Source organism: Hyla sarda, chromosome 3 (genome assembly GCF_029499605.1).
Source record: "Hyla sarda isolate aHylSar1 chromosome 3, aHylSar1.hap1, whole genome shotgun sequence".
Taxonomy (NCBI): domain Eukaryota; kingdom Metazoa; phylum Chordata; class Amphibia; order Anura; family Hylidae; genus Hyla; species Hyla sarda.
In genome coordinates, this window is record NC_079191.1 from 55359150 (window position 1) to 55371627 (window position 12478).

A 12478-nucleotide genomic window follows, 5' to 3' on the forward strand; every position below is an offset into this window, starting at 1 on the left:
AATCTACTAGCTCTGTCTTAGCATGCACCTTTTATGTTCTGATTTTAGCCATGGTTATGTGGCATGCTCTTAGTAGATTTTAAGCTGTGTTTGTTTAGTCGGTTTTAGGATTTGTATATCCTTTCTGTTATGTATCTGTTCACACTGTGTTTTCTCTTGTATCCGTTTTTTGTGTTATCACTCCATGGGGACATTCCTGTGTCTACTGGAGGCTCTGATCTAGATATCCCTTGTTACCTGTCCATGGGGACTCCGCTTCTACTGGAGGTTTTCTGAAGGATTGCGATTCCTGTCTTGTGTTTAGTGTGAACAGTGTTCAATAATTATTTCCTGTTGTATCAGTTTTCTGAGTTGTAACTAGGCATCCCTGTTACCTGTCCATGGGGACTCTGTGGGTTCTGGAGGTTTTCTGAGGGATTGCAATTCCTTTCTTGTGTTCAGTGTGAACCGTGTTCTACAATTGTATCCTGTTATATCTGTGTTCTTGTTACGCCGAGCGCTCCGGGTCCCCGCTCCTCCCCGGAGCGCTCGCTACACTCCTCTCACTGCAGCGCTCCGGGCCCGGGGCGCTGCGATACCGCCTCTGGCCGGGATGCGATTCGCGATGCGGGTAGCGCCCGCTCGCGATGCGCACCCCGGCTCCCGTACCTGACTCGCTCTCCGTCAGTTCTGTCCCGGCGCGCGCGGCCCCGCTCCCTAGGGCGCGCGCGCGCCGGGTCTCTGCGATTTAAAGGGCCACTGCGCCGCTGATTGGCGCAGTGGTTCCAATTAGTGTTTACACCTGTGCACTTCCCTATATCACCTCACTTCCCCTTCACTCCCTCGCCGGATCTTGTTGCCTTAGTGCCAGTGAAAGCGTTTCCTTGTGTGTTCCTAGCCTGTGTTCCAGACCTCCTGCCGTTGCCCCTGACTACGATCCTTGCTGCCTGCCCCGACCTTCTGCTACGTCCGACCTTGCTTCTGTCTACTCCCTTGTACCGCGCCTATCTTCAGCAGCCAGAGAGGTTGAGCCGTTGCTAGGGGATACGACCTGGTCACTACCGCCGCAGCAAGACCATCCCGCTTTGCGGCGGGCTCTGGTGAAAACCAGTAGTGACTTAGAACCGATCCTCTAGCACGGTCCACGCCAATCCCTCTCTGGCACAGAGGATCCACTACCTGCCAGCCGGCATCGTGACAGTAGATCCGGCCATGGATCCCGCTGAAGTTCCTCTGCCAGTTGTCGCTGACCTCACCACGGTGGTCGCCCAGCAGTCACAACAGATTGCGCAACAAGGCCAACAGCTGTCTCAACTGACTGTTATGCTACAACAGTTACTACCACAGCTCCAGCAACCATCTCCTCCGCCAGCTCCTGTACCTCCTCCGCAGCGAGTGGCCGCTTCTGGACTACGACTATCCTTGCCGGATAAATTTGATGGGGACTCTAAGCTTTGCCGTGGCTTCCTTTCCCAATGTTCATTACACTTGGAGATGATGTCGGACCAGTTCCCCACTGAAAGGTCTAAGGTGGCTTTCGTAGTCAGCCTGCTGTCTGGAAAAGCCCTGGCTTGGGCCACACCGCTCTGGGACCGCAATGACCCCGTCACTGCCTCTGTACACTCCTTCTTCTCGGAAATTCGAAGTGTCTTTGAGGAACCTGCCCGAGCCTCTTCTGCTGAGACTGCCCTGTTGAACCTGGTTCAGGGTAATTCTTCCGTTGGCGAGTATGCCGTACAATTCCGTACTCTTGCTTCTGAATTATCCTGGAACAATGAGGCCCTCTGCGCGACCTTTAAAAAAGGCCTATCCAGCAACATTAAAGATGTTCTGGCCGCACGAGAAATGCCTGCTAATCTTCATGAACTTATTCACCTAGCCACTCGCATTGACATGCGTTTTTCCGAAAGGCGTCAGGAGCTCCGCCAAGATATGGACTCAGTTCGCACGAGGCGTTTCTTCTCCTCGGCTCCTCTCTCCTCTGGTTCCCTGCAATCTGTTCCTGTGCCTCCCGCCGTGGAGGCTATGCAGGTCGACCGGTCTCGCCTGACATCTCAAGAGAGGACACGACGCCGCATGGAGAACCTCTGCCTGTACTGTGCTAGTACCGAACACTTCCTGAGGGATTGTCCTATCCGCCCTCCCCGCCTGGAAAGACGTACCCTGACTCCGCACAAAGGTGAGACAATCCTTGATGTCCACTCTGCTTCTCCACGTCTTACTGTGCCTGTGCGGATGTCTGCCTCTGCCTTCTCCTTCTCTTCTGTGGCCTTCTTAGACTCTGGATCTGCAGGAAATTTTATTTTGGCCTCTCTCGTCAACAGGTTCAACATCCCTGTGACCAGTCTCACCAGACCCCTTTACATCAATTGTATAAACAATGAAAGATTGGACTGTTCCATACGTTTCCGCACGGAGCCCCTTCTAATGAGCATCGGATCTCATCACGAGAGGATTGAACTTTTGGTCCTCCCCAATTGCACCTCGGAAATTCTCCTTGGACTTCCCTGGCTTCAACTTCATTCCCCAACCCTGGATTGGTCCACTGGGGAGATCAAGAGTTGGGGGCCCTCTTGTTCCAAGGACTGTCTAAAACCGGTTCCCAGTAACCCTTGCCGTAACTCTGTGCTTCCTCCAGTAACCGGTCTCCCTAAGGCCTATATGGACTTCGCGGATGTTTTCTGCAAAAAACAAGCGGAGACTCTACCTCCTCACAGGCCTTATGATTGTCCTATCGACCTCCTCCCGGGCACTACTCCACCCCGGGGCAGAATTTATCCTCTCTCTGCCCCAGAGACTCTTGCCATGTCTGAATACGTCCAGGAGAATCTAAAAAAGGGCTTTATCCGTAAATCCTCCTCTCCTGCCGGAGCCGGATTTTTCTTTGTGTCCAAAAAAGATGGCTCTCTACGTCCTTGCATTGACTACCGCGGACTTAATAAAATCACGGTTAAGAACCGCTACCCCTTACCCCTCATCTCTGAACTCTTTGATCGCCTCCAAGGTGCCCACATCTTTACTAAATTGGACTTAAGAGGCGCCTATAACCTCATCCGCATCAGAGAGGGGGATGAGTGGAAAACAGCATTTAACACCAGAGATGGACACTTTGAGTATCTGGTCATGCCCTTTGGCCTGTGCAACGCCCCTGCTGTCTTCCAAGACTTTGTTAATGAAATTTTTCGTGATCTGTTATACTCCTGTGTTGTTGTATATCTTGATGATATCCTAATTTTTTCGGCCAATCTAGAAGAACACCGCCAGCATGTCCGTATGGTTCTTCAGAGACTTCGTGACAATCAACTCTATGCTAAAATTGAGAAATGTCTGTTTGAATGCCAATCTCTTCCTTTTCTAGGATACTTGGTCTCTGGCCAGGGACTACAAATGGATCCAGATAAACTCTCTGCCGTCTTAGATTGGCCACGCCCCTCCGGACTCCGTGCCATCCAACGTTTTTTGGGGTTCGCCAATTATTACAGGCAATTTATTCCACATTTTTCTACCATTGTGGCTCCTATTGTGGCTTTAACCAAAAAAAATGCCGATCCCAAGTCTTGGCCTCCTCAAGCGGAAGACGCCTTTAAACGACTCAAGTCCGCCTTCTCTTCGGCTCCCGTGCTCTCCAGACCTGACCCATCTAAACCCTTCCTATTGGAGGTTGATGCCTCCTCAGTGGGAGCTGGAGCTGTCCTTCTACAAAAAAACTCTTCCGGGCATGCTGTTACTTGTGGGTTTTTTTTCTAGGACCTTCTCTCCGGCGGAGAGGAACTACTCCATCGGGGATCGAGAGCTTCTAGCCATTAAATTAGCACTTGAGGAATGGAGGCATCTGCTGGAGGGATCAAGATTTCCAGTTATTATTTACACCGATCACAAGAACCTCTCATACCTCGAGTCTGCCCAACGGCTGAATCCTCGTCAGGCCAGGTGGTCTCTGTTCTTTGCCCGATTTAATTTTGAAATTCACTTTCGGCCTGCTGATAAGAACATTAGGGCCGATGCTCTCTCTCGTTCCTCAGATGCTTCTGAAATTGAACTCTCTCCTCAACACATCATTCCCCCTGACTGCCTGATTTCCACTTCTCCAGCCTCCATCAGACAAACTCCACCAGGAAAGACCTTTGTTTCTCCACGCCAACGCCTCGGAATCCTCAAATGGGGTCACTCCTCCCATCTCGCAGGTCATGCGGGCATCAAGAAATCTGTGCAACTCATCTCTCGCTTCTATTGGTGGCCGACTCTAGAGACTGATGTGGTGGACTTTGTGCGAGCCTGCACTACCTGTGCCCGGGATAAGACTCCTCGCCAGAAGCCCGCTGGTTTTCTTCTTCCTCTGCCTGTTCCCGAACAACCTTGGTCTCTGATTGGTATGGATTTTATTACTGACTTACCCCCATCCCATGGCAACACTGTTATTTGGGTGGTCGTTGATCGATTCTCCAAAATGGCACATTTCATCCCTCTTCCTGGTCTTCCTTCAGCGCCTCAGTTGGCTAAACAATTTTTTGTACACATTTTTCGTCTTCACGGGTTGCCTACGCAGATCGTCTCGGATAGAGGCGTCCAATTTGTGTCTAAATTCTGGAGGGCTCTCTGTAAACAACTCAAGATTAAATTAAATTTTTCTTCTGCATACCATCCTCAATCCAATGGACAAGTAGAAAGAATTAACCAGATCTTGGGTGACTATTTACGACATTTTGTTTCCTCCCGCCAGGATGACTGGGCAGATCTTCTACCTTGGGCCGAATTCTCGTATAATTTCAGAATCTCTGAATCTTCCTCCAAATCCCCGTTTTTCGTGGTGTACGGCCGTCACCCTCTTCCCCCCCTCCCTACCCCCTTGCCCTCTGGTCTGCCCGCTGTGGATGAAATTTCTCGTGATCTCTCCATCATATGGAGAGAGACCCAAAATTCTCTCTTACAGGCTTCTTCACGCATGAAGAGATTCGCGGATAAGAAAAGAAGAGCTCCTCCCATTTTTTCCCCTGGAGACAAGGTATGGCTCTCCGCCAAATATGTCCGCTTCCGTGTCCCTAGCTATAAGTTGGGACCACGCTATCTTGGTCCTTTCAAGATTTTGCGCCAGATTAATCCTGTCTCTTACAAACTTCTTCTTCCTCCTTCTCTTCGTATTCCTAATGCCTTTCATGTTTCTCTTCTTAAACCACTTATCATTAACCGTTTCTCTCCCAAATCTGTTCCCCCCACTCCTGTCTCCGGCTCCTCGGACATCTTCTCCGTCAAGGAAATTTTGGCATCTAAAAAGGTCAGAGGGAAAACCTTCTTTTTAGTGGATTGGGAGGGTTGTGGTCCTGAAGAGAGGTCCTGGGAACCTGAGGACAATATCCTGGACAAAAGTCTGGTCCTCAGGTTCTCAGGCTCCAAGAAGAGGGGGAGACCCAAGGGGGGGGGTACTGTTACGCCGAGCGCTCCGGGTCCCCGCTCCTCCCCGGAGCGCTCGCTACACTCCTCTCACTGCAGCGCTCCGGGCCCGGGGCGCTGCGATACCGCCTCTGGCCGGGATGCGATTCGCGATGCGGGTAGCGCCCGCTCGCGATGCGCACCCCGGCTCCCGTACCTGACTCGCTCTCCGTCAGTTCTGTCCCGGCGCGCGCGGCCCCGCTCCCTAGGGCGCGCGCGCGCCGGGTCTCTGCGATTTAAAGGGCCACTGCGCCGCTGATTGGCGCAGTGGTTCCAATTAGTGTTTACACCTGTGCACTTCCCTATATCACCTCACTTCCCCTTCACTCCCTCGCCGGATCTTGTTGCCTTAGTGCCAGTGAAAGCGTTTCCTTGTGTGTTCCTAGCCTGTGTTCCAGACCTCCTGCCGTTGCCCCTGACTACGATCCTTGCTGCCTGCCCCGACCTTCTGCTACGTCCGACCTTGCTTCTGTCTACTCCCTTGTACCGCGCCTATCTTCAGCAGCCAGAGAGGTTGAGCCGTTGCTAGGGGATACGACCTGGTCACTACCGCCGCAGCAAGACCATCCCGCTTTGCGGCGGGCTCTGGTGAAAACCAGTAGTGACTTAGAACCGATCCTCTAGCACGGTCCACGCCAATCCCTCTCTGGCACAGAGGATCCACTACCTGCCAGCCGGCATCGTGACAGTTCTGGGTTGTAACTAGGCATCCCTGTTTCCTATCCATGGGGACTCCGTGTCTACTGGAGGTTTTATGAGGGATTGCGATTATTACTATTTAGCGATAGATCCCTGTTACCGGTCCATGCGGACTTTGTGTCTACTGGAGGTTCTGGGTGATTATGCTATATTCCTGTTTGTTCCTGGAGTCTGTTTAGACTCATCTGTTTTCCTGTTTGGTGTTTTGAACTCTATTTGTTTATTAGTTCTTTATTCAGATCTTTGGAGTTTTTTTTTTACATGCACTGGTCTTAGAGTACATGATCACTTAGCTAGTGTTTTCCTCTGTGCTTTACCATAGGTCTATAGTGTCCTCTGTGCTGCTCACTGATCTGTGTCCTCTGAACTTAATCTGTTATAGAGTTCTATGTTCCTGTTATGTTCCTGGTTTGTGACCAACTGTTTATTAGTATGTGTTTTTAAGCCCACTGCACTTTAGCTGAGGGAGGGACCGGCGCCCAGTTGTCGATCCACCGCTTAGGGTGGATGGGCAAGTAGGCAGGGAGAGCAGCTTTAGGGTCAGTTTAGGGCTCACTTTCCCTGTCCCCTGGTCGGTCCTTGACAGAATCACCAGCCTGACACATGACCTGACAAACAGAGGGCCATAGGGCATCTCATCTACAACATCTATTGTGGGTAATGTGTTATTATGTACCTATAGTTCATAGTCAGCTTATAACCAACTCCAATTAAAATACAAAATTTTTTGTTACTTTGCTCCCTTTTTTGTATGCATAACCAGTGCAACTTTTTTACAGGAACAAGCCACACAGGACACAACCTTATAGTCTGGCACTGGTTGCTAGAAACTTGTTAGTTTCTCATCAGTCGATTGCATTATAGTTTACATAAGGTTCCAACAGCTTGTGTGCGAGTTATTAGTAACCCCAAATGTCACATCACACAGCAGGGTCCTGGCTGGATCACAAACTAAAGCAAAATGGCCGCTGTACTACTACTACTAGAGCAGGGGTCTCAAACTCAAATTATCTGGGGGCCACTGGAGATAGCGGCTGGGTGAGGCTGGGCCGCATGCACCCATCACATATAATGCCCCCATCATGTGCCCCTCACAAATAATGCCCCCATCATGTGCCCCTCACATATAATGCTCTCATTATGTGCCCCTCACATATAATGCCCCCATCATGTGCCCCTCACATATAATGCCCCCATTATGTGCCCCTCACATATAATGCCCCCATAATGCGCCCCTCACATATAATGCCCCCATTATGTGCCCCTCACATATAATGCCCCCACCATGCACCCCTCATATATAATGCCCCCATTATGTGCCCCTCACATATAATGCCCCCATTATGCCCCCAGGTGGATATGACCCCCATCAGGTAGGGCTCCAGGTAGGGGTTCCAAATAGGTGTATAGGCCCCAGATAGATATTACCCCCAGCAGGTAGGGCTCCTATTTAAACAATTATGCCCCCTAAGAAGCCCCTGGTGATTAGCAGGTCCTCCCTATTGAGTCATTAGGAAAGCGCTGCTACAGTACTTACCAGTGGCATTGCTAGGGTTGGTGTCACCCGATGCGGTAAAAAATGGTGTCACCCCCACCAAATGTAAAATGTTGACAAAGATATATATTGAAAGAAATCGCTACAGCCCTGATTGGACATATCAGACAATGATTTTAGGTAAGTCACAGGTCTTGATGTCTTCTCTATAATCTTTCCTTTTCTAACTTAAGTAATTTCCGCTGTGACTTCTTCAAGCTAAATTTCCTCTCTGCAGAACTTGACACCCAGATTGGATGAGGATTAATATCAGCCTTATCATCCCCCCATTACTGTGCCCTTACCATGTCTGCAGCAGCTCAGGATGAGGGGGGGGGGGTCAGGGAAGTTTGTTGGGGTGCTAACCGTGGACGTGCTGCCCGCAGCTGAGGACCGGGGGTGGTTGCTGCTAGTGGACGGCACAGCTGATAGGGGGAAGAGTGCTGAGTGGCCATGGTGTCTCCCGCTACTGGTACATACATCTTCCTGCAGCAGTCGATGGCGAGCCTTCTATACGGGGATGCGCGCGATAGGTGACGTCATCACATGCGCTGTGCAGGACTTCAGCGTCCTGGCGTCTTGTGCTGCGGACGCGATGATGTCACCAAGCGCGCGCACCCCTCCAGGAAGGCTCGTAATAGGCTGCAGCAGGGTGATGTAAGTACTGTAGCAGTTTGCCACAGTGTGTGTATTTCTTCTGGCATTTAGCTCTGCCCGACCTCATTTGGAGTATTCGGCCAGATCCTGCAGGCTGCAGCCCGAGTTCCAACATCTGACTCCATACAGAGGGGTGACATGCTTTTTATCAAGTTGTGGTATGGAGTGTGATGCAAAAGGCAGATGGATTTACCCTAGGGGCAGATGGCATTAACCCCTTGTATTCATGACGTCAGGGTGTGGTTTATCCTCAATACCACCCGAAGGTATACTGCTGGTCCAAGTTATGGACAACGGTAGCTTTACTGAGGTTAGACAGGTGGAAAAGTCTATACAGTTCAGCCAGGGCCCACAGAGGTGACCAGTGACTCAGCTGGGACTTGTAGTAGATGGGGTCAATTTAATGCAGACCATGTTGACTTGACAATTGGTGACTGTGACTGACTTAACTGATGAATGACAATACTGAGACTGTGGTTACTTGTAGCTGCTTGTGCCTGCAGACAGGACTTGAGGCCTCCTATGACTCTGGACTATCTCTAGGACTTGACTTGACCTCAGAAAAGACTTGTAAGGAAATAGAGAGAGCTAGCTCCACCCAGGGCTTATATGGGGGAGACTATCAGGGAGCCCATAGGTCACTCCTGGGATCACCTGATCACTGGTACCTCCTGGGTAACAATCACATGACAAGTCACATGGTAACCAGTCTTAAAGTGACAACGCTTTCTGAACACATTACATGATACAATACATTAAAAAATTTTTACAGGTATGTTAACAATTCCTGAGGTAAGGGACCTCCGGCAATCATGTCAGCTGAATGAGACTCGCATCACCCCATGGAGGTCCCAATCAATGAGGACGTTATAGGGCAGGTGCATTAAAAGGGCAGGGGCTCAAGACCCTTTTTGAGTCTATGTGTGCACATCCCTGGTTGTGGCGGTTCAGTAGAACTGTAAATAGTCCACAGCAAAAAGGAAAGAGACAGCACTGGATTCCTCCATCGTGCCCGTAATTGTCCGGAAATGCCGGTCCAGATATGCATGTAATAGAAACTCCAGATTACAGGACCGAACACTCAGGATCTTGATAGGATAATACTTTATTAGCTCCCCATGGTGCCTTAGGGAGCTAATAAAGTATTGTCCTATCAAGATCCTGAGTCTTCGGTGTTTGGTGCGGTAATCTGGAGTTTCTATTGTAAATAGTCCAGGTATTATGGTGCTAATACAGCCTTTTAAATGTGTCGGCATTATGGATGTTTACAACGTCCTTACTCTACTTCCCAAACTGAAAAGTGACAGCTCACAAAGAGAATGAGACACAAGAGAGACTTTTTCAAGGTTCTGCATTCTGGCCAAGTATACGGCTACAATGTATTTGCTTTGTTGGTTTTATCGATCTGTATGTCAGCCTTAATTTGTCCTGTTCCACAAAGTGTTCACAATATGTAATATGGCATTTTCTGATGATTAGCGCCATGAAAAAGACATTTCGCCTGCTAATTGCTTTGCTCCAGCTTGTCGGCTGTGATTCATGTTGACTGTCAGTCAAGGTTCCGTTATTGTTAGGCGAACGTTCTATCCAGGCAGGGACAACTTGTGACAGAACAGGGTATTGTAAGCAGCACTTCACATTTACTATTCACATGGCAACCCACCTGATCTCTAAACACATCGTATTAATCACATTTCCCCCCTCTCCTAGAAGATATTCTGCACAGGGTGGAAAATAAAGAAGTCCATTACCCCTGAAATGCGATAAACACACGGGTGACTGACTAAATAACACTGACATGTGTCCCTATAAATAATGCATTGTTTAATGAACCGTATTTTTCAAGACGCACTTTTTCTTCCCCAAAACTGGGGGGGAAAGTTGGTGCGTCTTATACGGCAAATACACATTAAAACCTGTCCTATTGCGGCGGTCCCTGCGGCCATCAACGGCCGGGACCCGCGGCTAATACAGGACATCACCAATCGCGGTGATGCCCTGTATTAACCCTTCAGACGTGGCAATCAAAGCTGACCGCCGCCTCTGAAGGGAAAGTGACACTAACCCGGCTGCACCGGGAGGGACCTTACCTGCCTCCCCGGTGTCTGCTCCGTGCCGGGATCCCCTGCATGGCCGGCGCTCTCCTTCGTCGTCATCACGTCGTCCCGTCATCCACTGGGAGTGGTGTGCGTAGCGGCGTGATGGCGGCGACGGACAGCGAGGATACCTAGCAACAGAGACGTTCTGGAGCGACGGGGACACCCCGGGGACGCGGCAACATTGATGGAGGGCAACATCCAGGTGACGAGCGGTGACGGGTCCGGAGCGGCGGGGACACGTGAGTATTACCTCCTATACCAGTGGTCTTCAACCTGCGGACCTCCAGATGTTGCAAAACTACAACTCCTGGCATGCCCGGACAGCCAACGGCTGTCCGGGCATGCTGGGAATTGTAGTTTTGTAACATCTGGAGGTCCGCTGGTTGAAGATCACTGTCCTATACTTTACATTGTATTCTAGATTTTCCTCCTTTAAAATTGGATGCGTCTTATATGCCGGTGCGTCCTATATGGCAAAAAATACGGTATTATTTTAATGATATGCTACATACTCATATATTGCTAGTTAGTTAAGGAGGTGTCTTCAACAATACATAAATATTACAAAAATAAAGGTAGTATAAATACAGCTGGTACCGTATGATTCTATAAACATAAAATCCTAACACAGCAGATATCTGGGTAATAACCAGCAGCACCTGCATCTGTACATTGGCATTTGGTCATTGTCTGGTACCCAAGTTGTTTTTCTAAAGGTGTGTCCTTGTAATATCAGGAAAGAAGCATCACTGCTATGGAATGATGGGCTTTCTGTCTGGATTGGATCCTCCAGAGATCACAGCTGTCTATCCAGATTAGAAGCATTGCAGACTCTTTTGTGTCTAGGTCTATTCCAAATGAAGGGAGATTATATATGAAAGCTAAAGTATAATATTTTTCATCAAAAGTTTATGAATTTAAAGCACAAGTGCAATTTCACAGTTACCATACATTAAAGGGGTACTCCGGTGAAAAACTATTTTTTTTTTTTAATCAAATGGTGCCAGTAAGTTAAACAGATTTGTAAATTAATTCTATTTAAAAATCTTAATCCTTCAGCTGCTGTATGCTCCAGAGTAAGTTCTTTTCTTTTTAAATTTATTTTCTGTCTGACCACAGTGCTCTCTGCTGGCACTTCTATGAGCCAGAATAGAGAATCACTCTGCAAAATGTCTTTTGAAATAGTACAGATTCTTAATCCCTTCCTTGTTGCCCCATATAAAGGAAAGGGCTATGAGGGGCTCCACAGCTACTAGACTGTTAATTTGCAATCTCCTTTTCTCCCCTTCCTTTTACGAAAACAGCGGGACAACCCGTGCCCGCCCCCACCGCATCCTGAGCACTCATTCTTGAAGCGACACTCCGCTCAAAACTTGCAGTTCCCCTCATTATACTGCCAGCAGACTCCCCGCCCCGCCGACCGTCCCCCTCCAACCCCGGAACCGCCGGCGTCATCCCGAAAGGACTGAAGGCCCTCCCGCTCCGAGGAGCCGCCATAAGCCGCATTCACAGCCCTATATCCTTATGATCCCAGCGGAGCGAAGGGTGCACCACCATATGCTGCCAAAATTGTTTGTCTTACCGCAGCCACACCGTTCCCCCATAGACCCGGGACGCCTCCCCCACAACATCCATATATCAGAACAAACCAGAGCAGTGCTCCGGCGACTTCTCCCCCACTACACTGGCCAGGATAGCAAATGCCTGTAGCGAATTTGAGATGCTCCGCGGTAGAAGGTCAGCCGATACCGCCGACGTTCTTCCTCCTCCTCGTTGTCACGATTCGGCTGGCAGGAGGTGGATCCTGTGTGCCAGAGAGGGATTGGCGTGTACCGTGCTAGTGGACCGGTTCTAAGTTACTACTGGTATTCACCAGAGCCCGCCGCAAAGCGGGATGGTCTTGCAGCGGCGGTAGTAACCAGGTCGTATCCACTAGCAACGGCTCAACCTCTCTGACTGCTGAAGATAGGCGCGGTACAAGGGAGTAGACAAGAGCAAGGTCGGACGTAGCAGAAGGTCGGGGCAGGCAGCAAGGATCGTAGTCAGGGGCAACGGCAGGAGGTCTGGAACACAGGCTAGGAAC